This window comes from Diabrotica undecimpunctata, chromosome 6 (assembly GCF_040954645.1).
Source record: "Diabrotica undecimpunctata isolate CICGRU chromosome 6, icDiaUnde3, whole genome shotgun sequence".
NCBI lineage: Eukaryota > Metazoa > Arthropoda > Insecta > Coleoptera > Chrysomelidae > Diabrotica > Diabrotica undecimpunctata.
In genome coordinates this window covers 12,155,405-12,176,010 of record NC_092808.1, presented here as the reverse complement: position 1 = coordinate 12,176,010, position 20,606 = coordinate 12,155,405, and the positions used below count along the sequence as shown (strand labels likewise).

The 20,606-nt window shown below is 34.4% G+C and overlaps 1 long non-coding RNA gene across 1 annotated transcript in view; it reads left to right on the top strand.

Annotated features, from left to right (window-relative positions):
* Positions 1–20,606, top strand: part of LOC140444745 (uncharacterized) — a 103,210-nt gene that overhangs the window by 12,592 nt on the left and 70,012 nt on the right. The window contains exon 2 of the long non-coding RNA XR_011951331.1: positions 7,507–7,542. This is a non-coding gene — a long non-coding RNA (uncharacterized lncRNA). The remainder of the gene's footprint in view (positions 1–7,506; positions 7,543–20,606) is intronic.

The following is a 20,606-nucleotide window of genomic DNA, read 5'->3' as shown; positions in this document are numbered from 1 at the left end:
ATTAGGAGAACTTTAGTATTACTTAGTCTATCTATCTATGTCATCTTGGCCTACATCCAAATAATTCCGATCAGATTGTCTTTAATATTTTGATAAAATTCATTATGAATTGGAGGAATGTATTGAAGAAGCTCCACCATTTTTTTTCTGGTCAACAGTTATTTGTTTTTCCTCTGAATATAAATGATCAAGCTTATATAGCAAGTTTGTATATCTACAGAATTTCTTTTTTTTAAGTCAACACTGTCAAACAAGACATCCATATTATTACTGTATTTAAAACAGAAATTGAATGGATATAGCTTACTACATGAAAGCCATTGAATACTTCACCACTTAACTTTTGACTTTGTAGTAGTGATTTTTCGATTAGTAATATTGTTTTCTAAATTTTTTGTTGAAAAAAAGCCCACTTTGGTCATTTTTATAATCTTGAAAGGATTTTTTTTCTTGCCGATTTTATTACCTCACTCCAAGTGTCTTCTGTTTCTCTATCAAGCCGAAGTCTTGATCACGTACTAGGTATGAGTGTCCACTTACAAAAAACTTATGATCTATCTGTTCTACAACATAGTCTGGATGGCTAGTTATATATTGACATAGAAGAGCCATTTTAATATTTCGGTTTTGGCCACTACATTGATCAGAATATAAAAATCTCTTGCTGACTTCTTGAAGCTGTACATTCATCCCAAACACACATAGATGCATTGTCATTAGCAGCATCATGTATACCTAGGCAGTAGGTCCAGAGCTGCCTCCTATAATATCACACACCAGTAGATACTACTGGAGTAGGCAACGTTTTCATAAGATCGAATACAATGACAGTTACATCTGAGTTATCTTTAGCCAGTTGTTTGTATTTTAAGTAGTTAGCTTTAGCAGAGTCAGCTTTAGCTAGGTTTAGAATTTTTGCACTTCCAGTTTACGTTTTTCTTCTTATCAGCTACTTCTATTTAATTTTTTGATTATCACATTTTTTACAAGAATCAGTTATTGGAGCGAAAAATGAAGTTGTAATGTTCATTAAAAATTTTTCTAAACATGAAATGTGACACCCTGTCTAACTCTGTCCCTGTCTCATCACAATACATGGCAAACTTAGATCTGGCGCTAGAAATTTTCTGTTCATACTTTTATGAAGTGTGTAATGGCATTCATATCTGGGGAATTTATCAATGAATTCTTTCACTTTTTGAAGTTTTAGATCACTCGTCTTGTTAACAGGCACATGTTTCCCTCCTCTATCAATCGGAGGAATAGATATGATTAGTTTAGTTTTTAGAACCCTGGATATGCGTCCATTAGAAACAGAAAATACTTTTTTAAAAAATTCTTTGCATACTGTGGTGGGCTGTCCGCTTGAACTAGAAAGAGAGTACACTCTTGGAGCGTCTGGATTCTAAATTTTCACGCTTAGTGGTTAAACTGCATCTTTTTTTAGATAACACCTTGACCAAAGAGAAGAGATATGATGATTGTTAGTCAGAGTTCTCCATTGCACAAAATATATCAAAAAGATGCTTCTGCTGTGCAGCCTCGATTTTGTCATGGCATTTTTGTTTACAATTATTACAGAGAATATCTGTATTTAAACTTTTAGATGGTATCAAGGTACCTTTAGAATTAATATATTCCTGTCCTTTAGCTCGTTTTTCTTTACGGGTATTCTTCTTCCACTTTTCTTCCTGTCGTACACGTTTTCTTGATTTTCTTTCTTGAGTTTTTAAGATTTTAGTATTATTTTATAGGTTAGTATTCGGGGATATGTTTTCTAGACCAACAATATTAAGTAGTTCTGTAGAAGTTGGTGATGATGATCTTGAGGGTACGTACTCTGAACCAGAACCCCATATGGATCATCTTGGTCTTCACCAAACATTTCTGGAAATAGAAATAATACATAGAAAATATTATATTTTTAGATACCTACACCACGACAAAAATTAAAACTTCTATTGTTACCTTGCATTATTTCTTCCAAATTATCCATTTTGGTCAATCTTCAGGTTGTAAGTAAATTTAAATTCGTATTAAGATGATTGCTTGATTGAACGAGCACGATTCAAATAAAATACAAACAAATAATTATTTTAATAGTTAACGTGAAGTTAGGCCCAAGTGTCAAATCTTTTACAAGATATTAGTTATGACAGAGGCCTAACTATAGTGCCAGTCATGTTTAAAAATTACACTTAAGCCAAAGTAGTTCTGTACTGTCATCTACTGTATTTTATTTTAACTAATTTTAGGCCACTGTGGCAATATCCATTTTAACATTTACTTATCGCTGGTTGAATAAAATGGATATTGAAAAATATGCAGTTAGGCCACTCTGGTTCTAATGTCCCCATTTTATCCTTTGGTCTTTGAAATGTGTTGTTGCTCAAAGGAATTGTTTTGAGTCTATCACAGTATATAACGGTTTTTATACCTCTTTAACAGCTGGCAAAATCAGTTCTTTTCCGATATTATAGACACGTTTGCAACGGCTTTACTTTTCATAAGTTTCAAATAAAGATAGTTTAGTGCTTTAATAAGAACATAGAAATCAAACAAAACCCATGTTTGCTTTCATGTACAAAAGATTTGAAAGTTAATTTTGTACCAGAGATCTTCGTTTTATAATATATATTCTTGGACAAAACGTTCAAAACCTGATTTATATTTTAATATATTAATGATTAATCATTTTTAAAAAATCTCAGAGAGCCACCTGACGGCGCACAAAATTTTCACGTGATTGAATAATGGTTTTAAACAGCGTCATTTTTTCCTAAAATTTATTAGGTCATTCAGAAAATGCTCAACATACACCACATGTTTACATTTTCTAACTACACAATCATAGTTCATTAAAAAAACTGGTTCTTTTTAAACATTTATTCGATTTTTTTTTGGAGAGTCCGGTTCTGGTCCATTTCGAAAAATCCGCATAGATCTCCGGACCACGTGCTTTCAAATCAGGGCTAACTTGTTTGGTTAGGTGGCAGTTCCATGGGTTGTTAACCTATAGGGCCTATTGTTGTTTTTACACAAAGGATCCAATTTATACATCTTGATAAAAGGCTATAGATTTCTCTACGGTCGAATTGGGCCTTCTGGCCGTTTTCTAAACAGGGAAGTTTGTCGGTATGGGTGGGAACATTTACATATGCATGGAGATTAGGGGCTCGTCTATTTCATGGCCATGAATTTTTAAAAAGTTTTTAAATGTTATCTACATAAAATACTTTTTTCAAATTAGTGTTTAAAAAATACTTTGCTTTGGAAATCGGGAAAACACTGCGATCCATAGAGAAATTATGTGTGTGTGTGTGTTTGTGTAGAGAAAAGGGATGGCCTTAGACATAGTCTATTAGCCACAGGATTCATTCTTATTCATACACATATAGGTACATATTATGTGCTTATAAGGTTAAATTAATATCGATTTTAGCTTCTTTAACGTAATTTATTATTGCATCTAAAACCCGTTTATTATGGCTTGATAACAGGAAACCAATGTTGAGAGGGACGTGTACGAACTCATCACTATATAGCCCCTCATAAAATTATTAGACCCTCGGAGATATAGTAAACTGATCACCGGCATCCTTTGGAGATTGGTAAACTCATCACCGCAGATAGGTAAACTCCATCACCGGGATTTTTGCCTGGTTTCTAATGCGAAAGATTGCCTCTTACCTGTTATACTACTCGTTTATGTGATAATTTAATAAATTCATAAATAATTTTAAGTAAGTTGCTTTAAAATTTAACTGAGATATTAATATGTCTCACGGTGTGGCCTATTAGACGTATCTGCCAATCTAAATGGTTTTGAGATCTAAAAATTTAGTTGCATAGGATTTCGATAGTGAACTTTAAAATGAAAATATTTGTCAATATGTGCTATTTTTGTTTATATCGGAAGTAGTCCCAACTTCGTTATTTGATTTTCATTGCATTTTTATATTTCTCATTGAATTCTCGAGATAATTTGTTAAGCATACATTCGGTCTAAGTCTTACCGTTTTGGCGTTATTTGACTATTTTGAAAATAATACACGATTTTGGACAGTTAGTAAATATAAAATATCTGAAAAATAGGAAAAGCTACAAACTTGAGTGTGCAGTGCATTGAAGTCGAAGGAAACCTAATTTTTTACACGTGCAAAGCTTTAAATTTTATGGCATCATTGGCGGAAATTTTTAAATTTGAAGTAATCAGCAATGCATTTATTATGACAGAATGTATCAAAATGCTTAAGTACAGCTTCCTGTACTTTATCTTTCAATGACTTGTACAAAGATCCCACAATTAGAGTGCTAAAAGCAATATTTTTACATTTTTTGGTTAGTTTTCGCCATATTTGTAGGAGTCAGATGAGTTGTTCATTTCATTTCATAAACATCATGACAACTAACCTCAATTAGTGTAAGATACAAAATAATTTTTATTCTGTAATTTGTACTAATTTTGTTTATTGTAGCACACTGATGATGCAAATAGAGATTTGCGAATGCTTGGTAGTTTAAAAAGAGTACTTCTTTGTCCTATCTTCGGCTGCACACCCAAATATATAGTTGTGTTTGTAGTCTAACGGATCAGCGTTGACTACAAGCGTTTATCGCTTTTTCAGTATATGTATATAAGAGTCCAATTAAGTTGGTACCATATGGAATTTTTTTTTATTTTTAGTTTTATGAAAAAAAATTTATTCTCTAGTTCTGAATGATCTAGAATTTCAGTCATCAGAATCAGATATTAGTATTCTTCAGTCAGTTACGCGGTTCGTTAAACAACATGAATTTTATTAAGACTTGAGAATATCCACAATTCATTTTTTTTTTGACAAACCGCGTATACAACTAAAAAAAATTTTATATCTGATCATTGTATTCTAGGTTTTAGATCATTCAAAACTTTTTATGTAACATAATTATTTTATATAACAAAATTCATAGAACTAAAAATAAAAAGGTTTCACATATGGTGCCGACTTTATATATATATATATATATATATATATATATATATATATATATATATATATATATATATATATATATATATATATATATATATATATATATATATATATATATATATATATATATATATATATATATATATATATATATATATATATATATATATATATATATATAACAATGTGACTTTAACAATTTAATTAGAAATCTCAAAATATAATATCAGAGAAGGTAATCTACAGCAACAAAGTAATATTATGCCTTGCCTACAAGAAACATCTTATACAGTTAACTTAAAGACACTGATTTTTTTCTGTTTGATCAGGATTATTCGCGAAAACCAGTGCGAAACAACTAAACAAAAACGGTATAACATTTCTACTCACCAGTTGTATGACATTTAGCCTTACACCCTTTCGTCGCACAAGTCCACAAAAGTCAATTCGAATTTTTTAGAGTCTTTCGCAATCAATTGAAATTTTAAATTATTGATAATCATCATTTTTTGTCCGCGTTGGCTCAGGACGTAATAAATTAGCAGTTCACTATCCATGTTGAAGAAACAAGAACAAATAAAGAGAAATTTTTCTTTTCGCATGATTTTAGGTAGCTATCAATAGAATTTTGTGGAATTCCCAAATAAAAACCAATAAATTGCAGTTGCATTTAAGACATCTGGATTTGGATTATTCTGTGAAATTACCAAAAACTAGCAGTTTGCTGGGGATTTTATGGTCTATACCTGATCCAGGCTGCAGGTAGGCCAGTGATCAGTTTACCAATCTCTTAGGGTCTATTTTGAACACCCTACTTTTATGGCGGTGATGAGTTTGTACTATGTCCGAGGGTATTTATGGTAATTGGTGATGAGTTTACGTGTACCCGTTGAGAGGGAGAGGAGTGTTGTATTCTATTAATTATATAGCCTAGAGATAGCCGTATCATTTTTTTTATACTTCACAAATATGTGGTTAATATCACCTATGGACATGTTGTCACAGTCACATAACGGGAAGTTTAGTATCTCTAATTTATGAAGGTGCGCCGGAAAACGTCTATGATTCAATTTTAAGCGTGTTACTGTTGAAGTATATCTATTAAGAGATATTTAAGAGAAATTATGAAAGTCATGAAAGTATATAGTTTGAATATACTAGAAAATCTAACAAAATATAATTCAGAAAATTCCAGTTGACTGGCGGACTTCAATGTATTAACCACTCATTTATACAAAACCTGCAGAAGGTATATAGTACTTAAGTAGGTATTTAAGTTAAGTATTAAGAATAATGAGCGAATATGCAGCTATGTTTGTCCTTACACCTTGTCTTGATGCCTTTGTTTCGCGCACCAGTCATAGGTCGCTGGTTTTTTCCCTTGGGGAAATAGGTTCACTTTGTATACTTCTTTGAAGGACCACCCAGGGACAAATGAAAGTTTCGCAAAGAACGTTTTAACAAGTCTATTTAAACAATTTACAACAACTTATTTTGGACGCCGATGACTTGCTTACGATAGCTGATTTATGACATATAGTTTGAATTTATGTGCATAAAACTAGACAACCTGTCGGTGATATAATACTGACACGAACTGAGTAAACTCTTTAATATACTGACTGTGTTAAAGCTTCTGAGGTGAGGCTAGCGCGAACAAGAGCCTAGCGCTCATCCAATGCTGGATTCGAACTGATACGAACTACCTTGAATCACTACAGTCGTAATCGTTTCTTAACATTCAGAAATCTCCCCCTTGACCCCCTCGACGTATATAAAGGATATGTTTACATTTAAAATACCTTTGACTTTCCTTTCATTGGTAAAATTAATTACCTGAGAAGGGTATTTTTCAACTTTCATTAATGTTTGGAATCTTCGGAGCGACTATTTACAGAATCTGAGCTCTGAAGCTCTGAACATGAAAACAATCTTTCCTGTCGAAAAGGTAAAGGAAGCAACGGCTTCGGTATGGACGATAATAAATCGCGAAACCAAAAAACGAAACCTTTCTTTTAAGAAAAATTATGATCGGTCAATATTAAGGCTTAATTCGTCTTCTTGATTTCTCAAGAAGACGAATTAATGAGAAATCAAGAACGTTACGGCCTTCTCCAGCTGATTCTCCAAGGGAAAGTAAATGGTAAGAGAGGACCGGGAAGAAGACGCATTTCCTGGCTTCAAAATTTGCGAAAGTGGTATAACACGACTACGACTGAACTGTTCCGCGCTGCAATAAGCAAAGTGAAGATAGCCGTGATGATCGCCAACGTCCGGAACGGATAGGCACTTTAAGAAGAAGAAGAATTCGTCTTCTTAATAATAAATACAGTTTGGTTTTCCAACATTACTTTGATAGCTAATATAAGTGTGCCTGTTTCTTTTTAACATAGAATATTTGCATGGATAGGGTAGTTAGGGGTTATTCAAAATTTGTTGGTAATTTAAAAAAAAATATCTTTCATGTTAATTTTAATATTGATTTTGATTATTGTGATGGATTTTAAACCTTTTTTTCTCTTCTTTTCAGAAGGAATGAAAACCACCAGATGCAGAAACTCTTGAGGTAAGTTAACTTCCTATTAAATCTGATAAGAAAATAGGTTTAAAACAAGCATAAGTGACGTTCTGTACTCGATTTGGAAATACAGGATATCACAGTTTTTATTTCAGAATATCGATGGTGCAGAATGGAAACCTATGTCAAAAACCTCATTTTTTTTCTGGAGAAAGAAATATCTCTCTAAAATAGCTTCTGAGCCAATTCCTTCACAGCAATTGATTTCTTAATACAATTAAAAATGTATATTACAAATAAAAGTAACTTTGTAAAAAACTTTTTATTAACTTCAGAGTAATTTTGACATAGACGGTTTAGCATCAAAAATATTGCTGAAAATACCGCCATAGGAGGTTACCATTCTGCATGATCGATATTACAACGCATTTTATACAGCAATGTAAAAATGGAAGTTTACTTCTTCTTCGTAAAGTTTCCCTCCTCAATTGCTTTACTTTCAGTTTTGAAAGATTGGTTTTCGTCGTTGTATTCTTCTTCGTATTCTAAATAGTATTTTGAGGGCGATTTCCGAAGTGGAAATTCAATAAACTTATTTTAAACTTCAATTGTGACTTATTCCCATTAAAATAATCATCATCAGCCTCTCTCAATCCACTGCTGGACATAGGCCTCCCCTGTTTGTCTCCAAAGTGCAAATCTTGTGCTTGCTGTATCCAGTTTTTTGTTGTCTTTCGTAGGTCGTCTTGCCATCGTGTTGGTGGTCTTCCTCTGCTACGTTTATCGGCTTTTGGTCTCCATTCAACTAGTTTGTGAGTCCATCTTCCGTCCTTCATTCTGGCAACGTGTCCAGCCCATTTCCATTTTAAGTTACAGCTTCTTTCAATGACGTCTATGACTTTGGTCTTAGCTCGTAGATCTTCGTTTCTAATCCTGTCTCGCAGAGTGGCCCCTATCATTGATCGCTCCATTCTTCTCTGCGCTACTCTTAGTTTTTGTGCGTTTTTCTTTGTGAGCGATAATGTTTCTGCACCATAGGTCATCACCGGTAGCACGCATTGGTCGAAAACTGTTTTCTTCATATTAGTTGGGATGTCACTCTTAAAAACGTTCCTAGAGCTCCGTATGCTGCCCATCCTTGTATTATTCTTCTGGATACTTCGGTTGTTTGATTGTCCTTACTTATCTTAATTTCGTGACCCAGATATATATATTTGTCTACCAGTTCTATTTCTTCATTTTGTATTTCAAGGTGTTTACTTGGTACTAAGTTCGTCATATATTTTGTTTTTGTTATATTCATTTTTAAACCTATTTTATGACAGGCTGTACTAAGTTCTTCCAACATTTTCTTTATTTGTCCCAAATCGTCTGCAATCAGGACTATATCGTCTGCGTAGCTGCGAGCCAATATGAAAAGTTTAGGCGACAACGTGTCACCTTGTCGGATACTCTTTGAATTTTTATTTGGTTGCTGCTAGCGTGTAGTTGTATCGAGCTTGTCGCATTTTTGTATATATTACATATTAGCCTCGAATATCGGCTATCAATGCGGCTCTCGTTTAGTGATTCTATAACACTGTCGAGTTCTACTGAGTCTAATGCTTTGTGGAAATCTTCGAATGTTAAAACTAAGGGCTTGTTATATTCTATAGTTTTTTCGATGAGTTGTTTTATTGTTTGGAGGTGATCGTTGGTTCCAAAGTTTGCTCTGAATCCAGCTTGTTCTCTACTTTGATATAGGTCTAATTTCTTGTCTAATCTTGTGGTGATTACTCTCGTGAAAAGTTTATAAAGATGATTTAACAAACTGATTGGTCGGTTATATGTAATACATACTTTAAGATGCCACAATAAAATAGATTCAGAACAATATTAAGATTATTTGCTGTGTTCACCGTGTATCCTTATCTGACTACTATTTATATTTTGAGGTTCCTTAATATTAATATTAGATCGGTTTTGCATAAGCATTTAAAAATATTCGGTGCTTCCTCTATGAAAAGATTAGACTTCGGTTATCAAGATATCCCCTTCCTTTGTTTCAGTAATTACGTTTAATATAATGATTATCAAGCACTCTAATAAAAATATTAAAAGGGGTCACTGACTCGGGGTCTCCGAAATTCAACATGAAATAATAACCCGATAATTTAATGGTATTTAAGTGTCCTGAGAATCGTTTAACGTTAATTAATATTATTAGTTTTTTAATAATGTTATCTTAAATAGTGGTATGGTTTAAAACTTATTTTTATTAAGTTAAACTTGAAAGTATTTAATCGTAAACTTTGAAACATCTTTCCTCCTCAGTTATTTTTTATATTAACCCATTTACGGCCAAGGATCTAAGAAAAAAACCCTCTTCTGTTTTGAGAGCAATTTATTTGGTATCAAATGACGGTTACTTTTTCGGTTTTCGCAAATAGTCCCTGTAGCGAAGAATCAAGAGACAACAAAAGAGTTCAAAGAAAATATGACTGAAAATTTTTCACATGTGACAAAAGTTCAAGAAATTGAACAGTTTTGTTTTCCACAGCCTCCACGTAAGGAATGAACTGGTCCACTCGAAGAACACATACACCCAATCTTAAATCCAAAACGGACAGGCTTGCCTTTGATGTACATCTTGCATAAATAAATGTTTTGTAAATTTGTTAGTTACATGGTTGTTATTATCCTTCGAATGTAGTTTTATTTCGGCTGATACATGTCGGCTGATACATATCAATGTGCGGTAATGTATGGTAGCCTGACAAAAGTATGCTTCCCAGAAAATTCAGCAGTTCTTCTCGTGATAGATGGAATTCATGTCTGTTATTCTTCCTTGCCGTTTTTTTTTCGAAAACTGAATAATCAAATCCATTACGTCCTCATCTTGAAAATCATCCTTCTCATCTATCAACTTGTAAAAAATATCCAATGGTGATTGTCCCTCTAATTCGCCTTTCAATTCTTGAATTTGTTCCTCTTCTTTGGATACAGATAGATTTTGGTGCACGAATGGTCCAGCTCTCCAAATCAGTTTGCCACTTCCCGGCGTTGCTTCTAAGATTTCTTGACTTTGTGTTGCCAAATTACGAGATTCCACATCTACATCGTCTGGACTGTAATGAATCTCGAAAGTTCCTGCCATGTAAATATTCTGGCCATTATTTGCAAGGTCCTCTGCGAAATCTTCCTCGTCTGTCAGTTTATCTACCTCGAGTGGAATACAGACAGCGTCCATTTTCTCTAGAAAGAACGAAAAATTTGCTGAGTAATAAAAAAAATAATATGTTTAAACGTGCACAAACTTCCAAGAATGAAGATTATTATCCTTCAACTCACGTATCATTTCCTCTAAGGCCAGCTCTAGCTGCCTTTGTATACTACGATCTAAAATAGTATAGATGAAGACTAAACAGTTATAGGGTACGTCTAGACAAAATCTGTTTATGTTTCCCTGACCATTATTTGCATAGTTCCCAAGACTTTTGTTGACATTTTACACTTATTCGGCCGTTGATGCAATAACATTATTTATGATCTAATTTAGAGCAGAGAGAGAGTATGTCATTATAGTTTTATTATGAATTTTAAAATATATTTAATAAAAAGTGAAGACCGTGTAGACCATTCTAAATTTTAGAAAAAACACTGGAATATAGCATTAATACTCGTCACATATTCATAGACTACAAAGCAGCCTTCGACTTTGAATAGAAGAGCAATGTTTGAAGCAATAAAAGAGCTAGGAGGAATACCAAATCAGTTGGTAAATTTAACAAAACTAACTCTTGAAAAAGTTGAACCTAGAGTACGAATCCAGGGGGAACTGTCTATAACTGGCTGCGCCTGGGAGACCCTCTCTCCTGTATCAATGTGTTCAATCTGGTTCTGGAAAAAGTAATACGTAAGTCACATATCGCAACTATTGGTTCAATATATAATAAATCAGTGCAAATACTTGCCTATGCTGATAATATCAATATTGTTGGGAAAACAGAAAGCGCTGTACGAGAGGCATATGTAGCATCAAAAGAATCAGCTACGAAAATGGATTTAATAATAAACACCAACAAAACGAAGTAAATGAAAATAAACACGCAACACATCCTACGACCACTTGTTATAGGAAATGACGTCATCGAAGCAGTGAACGAATTTGTATACCTGGGAGCGCTCCTTAAAACTGAAAATATTACTACCGCAGAGATAAACCGTAGAATTTGCACGGCCAACAGATGCTATTTTGGGCTCAATCTCCCATTAAATCCACAATTATATCAAGAAATACAAAAATAAAACTCTACAAAACAATAATACGCCCAGTACTAACATATGGTTCAGAGACCTGGACTCATAACAAAAAGTAATAAAAACATTTAGGATGTATCGAAAGAAAAGTGGAGCAGTGAATGACAATGGAGTGCGGAGAAGACGATACTTTATAGAATATACCAGATATCGTAAAACATATTAAGATAGGACGTCTAAGGTGAATAGGACATGTAATGCGGATGGAACAAAATGACCCAGCTAGAAAAACGCTCCTTGATAGACCCATACCATTGGTCAGAGAAGAGGAGGAAGACCTAGAACAAGGTTCCTTGATAACATCGATGAAGACATCAGAAATATGGGAATACGTGCTTGGCGGAGGAAGGCGATGCATAGGGACGACTGGAGAGAAATTCTTGAGGAGGCTAGGACCCACGCAGAGTTGTAAAGCCAGAATGATGATGATGAAGACCATGGTAGCAAAATTCGAATTTTTTAAATATTTCTCCCAAAAGTACAAATGAAGAACTTACTTTATCTATGATCTAATCACATTTGTTGGACATTCTATCAATGCGGAAAGTTGCTTATCACTCATTATTACTGATTAAAAAGAAGCATGGAAAAGATATGTGCAAACAAAGAATCCAAGGGACAAAGCACTATGTAACACTAAAAATGAAGTTGCCAAAAAAGCAGTAAAAGATACGAAACAAAAATCCTGGGAAGAATTTGGGAACAATTTAAATAAAGGTTATAAAAATGACAGTAGATCCTTTCGGAAGAAATGCATTAAGAGGACAAAAGAGAACAAAAATATACGGCATAAAAGATGTAAATAACAAGATAAAACATAACCACATGAAATGGTAAAAGTATTACACCTGTCAATTAAAATAGAAGAATACACAAACATAAGCCAATGCACGTCAAGCCCAAAGGAAGAAGAGAACCAGCTGGAGTAAAACCAGCAGTGATAAAATTGATGGGCGAGGAAGCCATAGACGCTTTCTGGATCATATGTAAATATGATATATATACAATCAAATGCATTGAAGCAAAATAAGATAACAAAAGATTGGGAAATAATCTTATTCTACCAAATTATAAACGCAGTAGTGCGAGAAACAAGAAAGAATGAAAAACATAGGCATTAACACAACAAAAAATCTGTCACTTTAGCGAGTAAAAACAGTTTCTAGAAAAATAATTTGTTTTTATTTTTAATTGCTGAACATTCAGTTCCATACAGAAGCATACTGCCTTACTTTTTACAGTTTCATTAGAATTTTTCACGTAATACTCCGCTTGCTACTCTAATTCCATCTTTTCACATTTCTATCCATTTCCGCATTATTGTTAGGACTGATTTTAGACAACTATAATATTACTCCATCCTCTAAAGGATATTCTAAGATTTATGTCCTCGTTATCTTTTAACCTTCTTAATCCTCCTTAAAATTGCAATATTTTTAAGTGGAAACCTGATTCCACGTCAAGAAACTGAAACACACATTCCAACTCGTCGATTCAAACCTCCATAAATCACTGTCCATCTCCAACTTCTCGATTTACGTATTTGATATTTACAGGAGCAACCGCAACCTTACATTTGTCGTCCATTTGTCGAATTGCTTTGAACTGTTAGTCGCTGCTTCTGGGGTAGCTGGGAGGACTTGAGAGAGCTCTTAAATTTGCACAGCTCACTTTCAACGTCGAACTGCAGAAAGCACGTAGTTAATGGGGCAAATAATTCAGGAAATTTGGAATTTAACGTGAGGTCTGACGAGATTTCTCTAAACCTTTAATATTTAATTTGTGTCTCCAACGTTTTAGTATATTTTCTTCAATTCAATTCTATTATTTGATGTAATTAAAATGAGTCTAAGAAAGCTTTTCAAAGAGACAGTAGGAGCAAAATATGGGACAAAATAGCAATGGAAAAAACCATGTTGAAACAAAAAGAATGGGAAATGAGCGGTATGAGACAATTTAGAGTAGTATATACAGGGTGTCCAGAAGAGAATTGTCCATATAGAGTAACTTAGTAAATCTTTAGCACAAAATACGAAGATTTAACCTAAAAACTTAAATAAAATATTCATCCTTATCGAGATACAGTGTTTTATCAGTATCACTAATATTCTAAAACTGTTTACCATTGTCCCATTGTTTTTACAAACATTAACAGCGGAAAACTATCCTTTAGCTCTAGTCTATTATAAACTGTTGTACACTATTTGTCAAATTTGAATAAAAAAAAAATTAGAAGTTTTTATGACAATAGGCTGAAATCATTTCAGAATATGTATTTGTATTAAAACACTCTGTATGGAGACATATTTTAATTCAAGTGTTTTTGGTTAAATCTTCGTATTTTGTACTAAGGTTTCTCCACTGCCAACTTCCTTCCTGTACCATTTAATGCTCCGTCTAATAGAGGTAGAATAAGACGACAATTGGTCGGATGATACATCAATGAAACTTTTTGCATTATTATAAGCCACAATAGCTTCCAGCTTCTTTTTGACCTCAATTCTACCTAGAATATTAATAAAATTCAGTTTATGTTCGCTGGTAAGCAGCAGGACATCGCACTTATCTTTCCATGTAAAAATGACAATGCCGTTTCTCTCTCTTCCTACAATTTTACCCTTCAGTTTGCTTACCAGTACTTTCGGAATACCTTTCTGATTTTTTCTAGTGTTCCTACTAGGTGCGTTTGTCTGCTTTGTAACTTTTCAGCTAGCTCTACGCTGGTGTACCAGTTGTCAGTGTGTAATATCATCCCTTTATCGAGACATTCGTCTATAAGTTCAAATCCCTAGTACTTTAGTTGTCACAGACATGCCATCAATTTTGTCTGCACCACAATAAATTTTGCAGTAATATGTATACCCCCCATTGAGGCATAGCTTAAAGAGTTTGATTCCAAATTATCTTTTCTCTCACATATTGGTGAAATTTTAAACGCCCGCGAAAGGGTACCATCGTTTCATCTGCAGATATTTTCGTCTGGTACTATAACCTTTTTAAATTTGGAATTTAGCCAAGTTATTATACCAGGGACTGAACATTGTACAGTCTGTCTTCTGCTTGACTTCTTCTTCCTATAGTCATTACAATCTCCCATTAGTATTATTGTCACTTTCTTTTAGTCTATCGAAAGTTCGTAGTAGTTGTTCATAAAATTCTATGACGTTTCCTTTACTGATGCATAAATGAAAAATCTGACAAAAATAAATAATTGGAAAAGTAATTTACAGGGAAAAACGAAAAAAAAAAATCATACAGCGCAAGCCCCGTTTTCCTGAAAGCAATATATATATATATATATATATATATATATATATATATATATATATATATATATATATATATATATATATATATATATATATATATCTCCTTACACGATTAAAAGATATATTAAGCTTGTTCTACATAAATCTCCTCTCGTTCCATTTGTATTCCCCATACGAGGTCTTTGCCTCAATATATTTCGTTCGATACTCTTAATTTCTTGATTTTAGCACCCCACACCAACCGATTCCGCCTTTAAATGTTACTCGGCCTCGTTCTTCTAATTTATTTTTAGGAATTTTATGGGTTGCGCTTCTCAGCCTTTGCGTCCATTTAATTTTTCAACGGAAATGGTATCGCAACGAAGGAGACCACTGAATAAATTGCTTTTCTCGATGTCTGGAATTTTCCCGGGTGCCTTTTTTTTTTCTTTAGGCCCGTCTATGCGCTTAAAAAGTGTTCGGTTTGGCACGTTGAAATATCTAAAACGAGAATGATAAATATCTGATGGTCAGAATGAGTTATTTATATTACTTATTTACTCTCTGAGGTATAAAAACTTGTTAGATTAGTATTATACAGTTGAAATAGAAATAGATTTAAAAGAGCTAAAAAATAATCAGGCTCCAAAAAATAATAATTGGTGACCTTTTGGAAATAAGACTAATGTGACCTAAAGAATTATAGATCTATAGTTTCTCAGTCATATGTACAAATTAGCAACCGGTTGTCTCACAAAATGTATCAAATGGACCAACTGGTAGAATAGCCGGCTTCTGCAAAGGATAAACACAATCCTAAAAATGAGAACAAATGAACTACCCGTAGTCTAACCATGAAAAAAAAAAAAAGAAACAAGCTATTAATGCTTATTGTAAAATAAATTTGAGAACATATATATGATAACGAAACTATGGTTGATTCCAGAGTTTTAACCTTGTTTACTCTTTTTTCGGAGTAATGGAGGTGTAATAAAACGTGATGAATGATGTTATGTGTAGAAAAGTAGTGGACTACTAAGGTAGAGGTTCAGAAGGTGGCGTGTTTGTGTGGACGATGTGTTAAGAAACGCACAAGAGGAATTTAGGTGATTTGTGCCAAACATGTCGAAGAAGATACTTCAGGGGTTACCAGCCATACAATAGGAACGGCTCTTAATCAGCATTTTTGGCGCGCGTAGTTAGCTGCGATATTTGATGGGGGTTGATTCTAAGATTTCAAAATACTGATCAGGGAGTTCATGTCCAGTGTTGTGGAGAAGTTTAGCTGAAGGGAACGGAACTTTTCTTTGAGGAAGCCTGGTGAGTATTTGCCCTCGGCCACTGCAAGGTGTCTTTAATATTTGCTTTGCTCGGTTATTCGAGCCTATGAGGGTTAGAAGGATATACCTCCTGCTGAGGGATAGGATTCTGTCCTTAATAGGTGTAATGTTTGCCAGTGTGTGTATGTGTGCTGATGGGTATAGCCTGCTCCGCCTCATGCAGAATCTGAGGATTTTTCTTTCGATAGCATTGATGACATTGATTTCGTAGGTCTTAAGAGAGGCGTAGATGCATTCCTTGTATTCAATGATAGGTCTAATGAAAGTTTTATAGGTGTGCAATAAAGTTTTAGATGGCGTCTTGCTCAATTTGCCGGCTAGAACTGCCAGGAGTTTAAACCTCCTTCTCACCCTGTCAAGGGTATCTTGAATGTCGGTTTTCCAGTTGAGAGTCCTTGTAAAATGGACTCCCAAATAGAAATCGAGTTTCTGAGAATAAGGTCCTCTCCTAACAAAGCTATTCGGCCCCGGACATCGCGACAATTTGAAGATTGAAATAAAATTAGTTGTGTTTTGGAGGGATTTATGGTCACCCTCTATTGACTACCATCTAGCAGTTTAGATAGTTTTGGGCTCTTTCGAATACAGACAATTGTCCACGCTCTCTGTGTGATCCCGACGGGAGGAGAGCAGTGTCATCAGCATAGAGTAGAAGGGTCTCCGATCTATGCTGTAGGCGGGGGATGTCACTATTGTAGACTGTATATAATATTGGAGCAAGAATTGAGCCCTGGGACAATCCAGCTTGTGGAGTGAAGGGTGTGGATAAGATATCGCCTACTTTGATCCTGATCGTCTGATGAGAGAGATAGGAACTAATTAGTTTAACGAAAGGTGTGGGCAATCCAGCTTGCTATGGACATCCCATTAGACATACAAATCCCATTCCCATTAAGAGAGGAGTTCGATGAGACAGCGTGATTTCGCCAATGCTGTTTAAAGCGCCCTTGGTGATACCTTCAAAACTACAAATTGGTCAACAACAAATGGCATCAACGTTAATGGCAACAAGTTCAATCACCTCAGATTTGCTGGCGGCATCGTGATTATAGCGAGCTTATTCGAGAAATTACAACCTGTGAGAGCAACTCGCAGATTGCTTCCGATACGTCGGCCTAAAAATTTATATGGACAGAAACACAAAAAATGATAAACATAGACAATCCCAGACATCTAACTGCAAATGGGTCGAACAAATTCAAAAATAGACCTAGACCAAGTTTTGAAACTTAACAAAGAGAACCAAAGTGCGGAACTCACTAGCAGAACAAGACTGGCATGGGCAGGATTGGGCAGGATTTGGAAAACCTAACCTTGAAGAGCAAAGTGTTTAACCAGTGCATCCTTCCCTTCATGACATATGGAATATATAACCTAACCTAACCTGGACCCTAAGTCAAATTACTAACAAACTAGCCACAACAGACAGGGCTATGGAAAGCACAATGCTAGGACACTCAGACAAGAGGAGAAACTTAAATGGAGTTTCTTAGACTACACTGTCCAAAGTTGGAACGTCCGAGACAACATTGGAGACTCGACAAAGGTAAACTTAGAAGAAGTAGTCGACATATGAGATGAAAACAGTATATGAAATAAAGAAAAAAGCCGAAACAAATTGAAGTCTATTCAGAGTCGAATAGAGTGACGATCTTCCTCGGATTCTTTTACCATCTACCTTGCCTTCAACCACCAACCTCTCCATGCCTTCCATTCGTATGGTAATGTGTTCAAAGTACCTCAATATATCAATATACCTCAATGGTTGTAAATATGCGATAGAAAATGTATAAATGTTTATTTCCAGTAGATAGAAGACGATTCTGTCGATCTGTCTGTATATGTTCTCCCTATACATTCATTATTTCTCGAGAGACTTTTGGAACAGATTTTTCTCATTTTTCTGGAACCGCAAAGTCCATTCATAGTTTAACTAAAGAATCTACATTTTTTAATTTCTCTTCCGATGTAATAAACTTGAAAGAGCTCAGTAGGAAACACCTAGTTCATTCTTAACGTCATTTTTATTACCTCCTCCACGATATCGCTAACTTTTACTATCTTGTCACATTTATATTCCTAATCTTGTCTTTTAGTTCTCTTCAAGCATATTTCGTTCCATTGCTCATTGTGTTGTTTCTGGTTTTTATTAGACTTTATGATAAGAGACATGTATCTAATCATGGTAGTAACAGCTGTAAACTTTCCTTCCTATAAGTTTATAGAATGGAGCGGCATTTCAGGATGTACCAATTTACTCATGTTCTCCATTTTATTTCAGCATCCTAATTGGGTTTTCTAGCTTAATGACTTGATATAAACAGTATAAACAGTGCTCAATTTTCTGCAACATGATTTTCTACTGACATATATTTGCATATTATTGGCTCATTATTTTTGTTTTGTTAATTTTTAAATCTAAATATCAGTTCACGTTAGAGCAATTTAAAGGAAATTATTTTGCTGCACGTCTCTTTATTTTCTCTATATATTTGACTCTATATGTTCTTGAAATCCTAAGTGACATCAATTTCAATAGCTTTATGTTTGAGTTATTTTCCTGTATATCTCTATACTGGGACACGTAATGAGGGGACAGCGATATGAACTGCTAAGGCTGATAATACAGGGAAAGATAAGAGGAGGAAGAAGTATAGGAAGAAGGAGAGTGCCGTGGTTGAAGAATTTAAGGGACTGGTTTAAATGCAGTTCTATAGAACTCTTCAGAGCGGCAGTAGATAGAGTAAATATAGTGATGATGATATCTAACCTCCGATCGGGAGACGGCACTTAAAGAAGAAGATATCTCTATACAATAAACCGTCTGGAAAACGTTATCTCTTAAATACGTGCATCCGAGTTATGAATAAACCGAGATACGCCTATTCTGCAATAGAGAGATTTCAAATTTAATTTTTCTAATGTTGCCAGATTTACCATTTTTCTGATATCATTAGTTACTTTGGTTTTTTTATACAACACTCTGTATATTGGAATCCTCACTTTAATACGAGTTCAACCATATGCAACACGTGGTATTTTATCTAGTCAAGAAGGTCTTAAATAAATAAAACTTCTCAGTGCGAAATAGTTTTGAAGTAATTCAATAAATATAGAATGCATTCATAAAACTAACAATAGCTTGACGTTTACTAAAACCTCTTCTAAAATAAATTGTTTGAGCTGACAGTTGTCTTATGTGTTTTTCAAAGTACAATTTAATGAAAAATGGCGAATTACTGTTTGAATAATGAGGGGCTACGGCGATAGAAAAATATCTTATAGTGAAGTAGCCTATTTGTTTAACGATTCCCGACCATTCTACTACAGGATTACTACGTTCATAATGTTTTAAACATTACATACATAATTGATAGTTGCCAGTCAAAAAGTGGCCGTAAATATTTTTAACTCAATTAATAGTAATTAATTGTTGAGTAAAACTTTAATTCCGTTCATTTATTAATCTTTTAAATAAAATACGCTGCCCATGACGTATATGTATGCTTTTTATATCAAATTAAAGCTATTTTTTTTCTTTAGGGTTGTCTAAGAAAAATGGTCACAAATTAGGATTGCCAGTTGTTAAAAACTCGAGTTTATCAATGTTGAAGGTGTTGTGTGGTGTTGTTTGCGTGTGGATTGGTAAGCCAGTGAGAGTGTTTTGTGATGGAGAATGGGAATGTAGTGAGGTGTGAAGTGCAGGGGGTTGGAGTATGTTTTTCTTTATGTGTGTTGATGGGTTTTATCTGTTGTGTGCTGTATTGTTGTTGTTTTGTTTGTGGTCTATATTCTTTTGGTTTGCGGTTGCTGTAATCTGTAGGTCCTCTTCCCATTCTTCTTATGTTGAGGATAGGACACCCATTGTGTATAGGATGGCTTGTTGTTCCTTTCTTTTTGCGATATTTGAACTAATTTTATGAACCTCTAAGCTTCTCTAATTTTCGGTCCGCCTACTACGTATTGATACCGTGCTATCACCAAGGGGGAAGGAAGGGCCTGGACTACGGCCACGTATCCATTCACACGATACCGTACAGAGGGATTTTAACCAACCAATTCGAAGTGCCCTCTGCGTAGGTGGATCTTTGGTGGATTATCATTAATTCTCACATCGGTAATGACACAAAAACACATTTTTAAAGGTGGAAAGAGTCCAGCCAAGAGTTTAGGTTCGTAGAATAGGAGCAGAGCCCCGGTAAAGGGCTCCCAGGATTATAGCAGA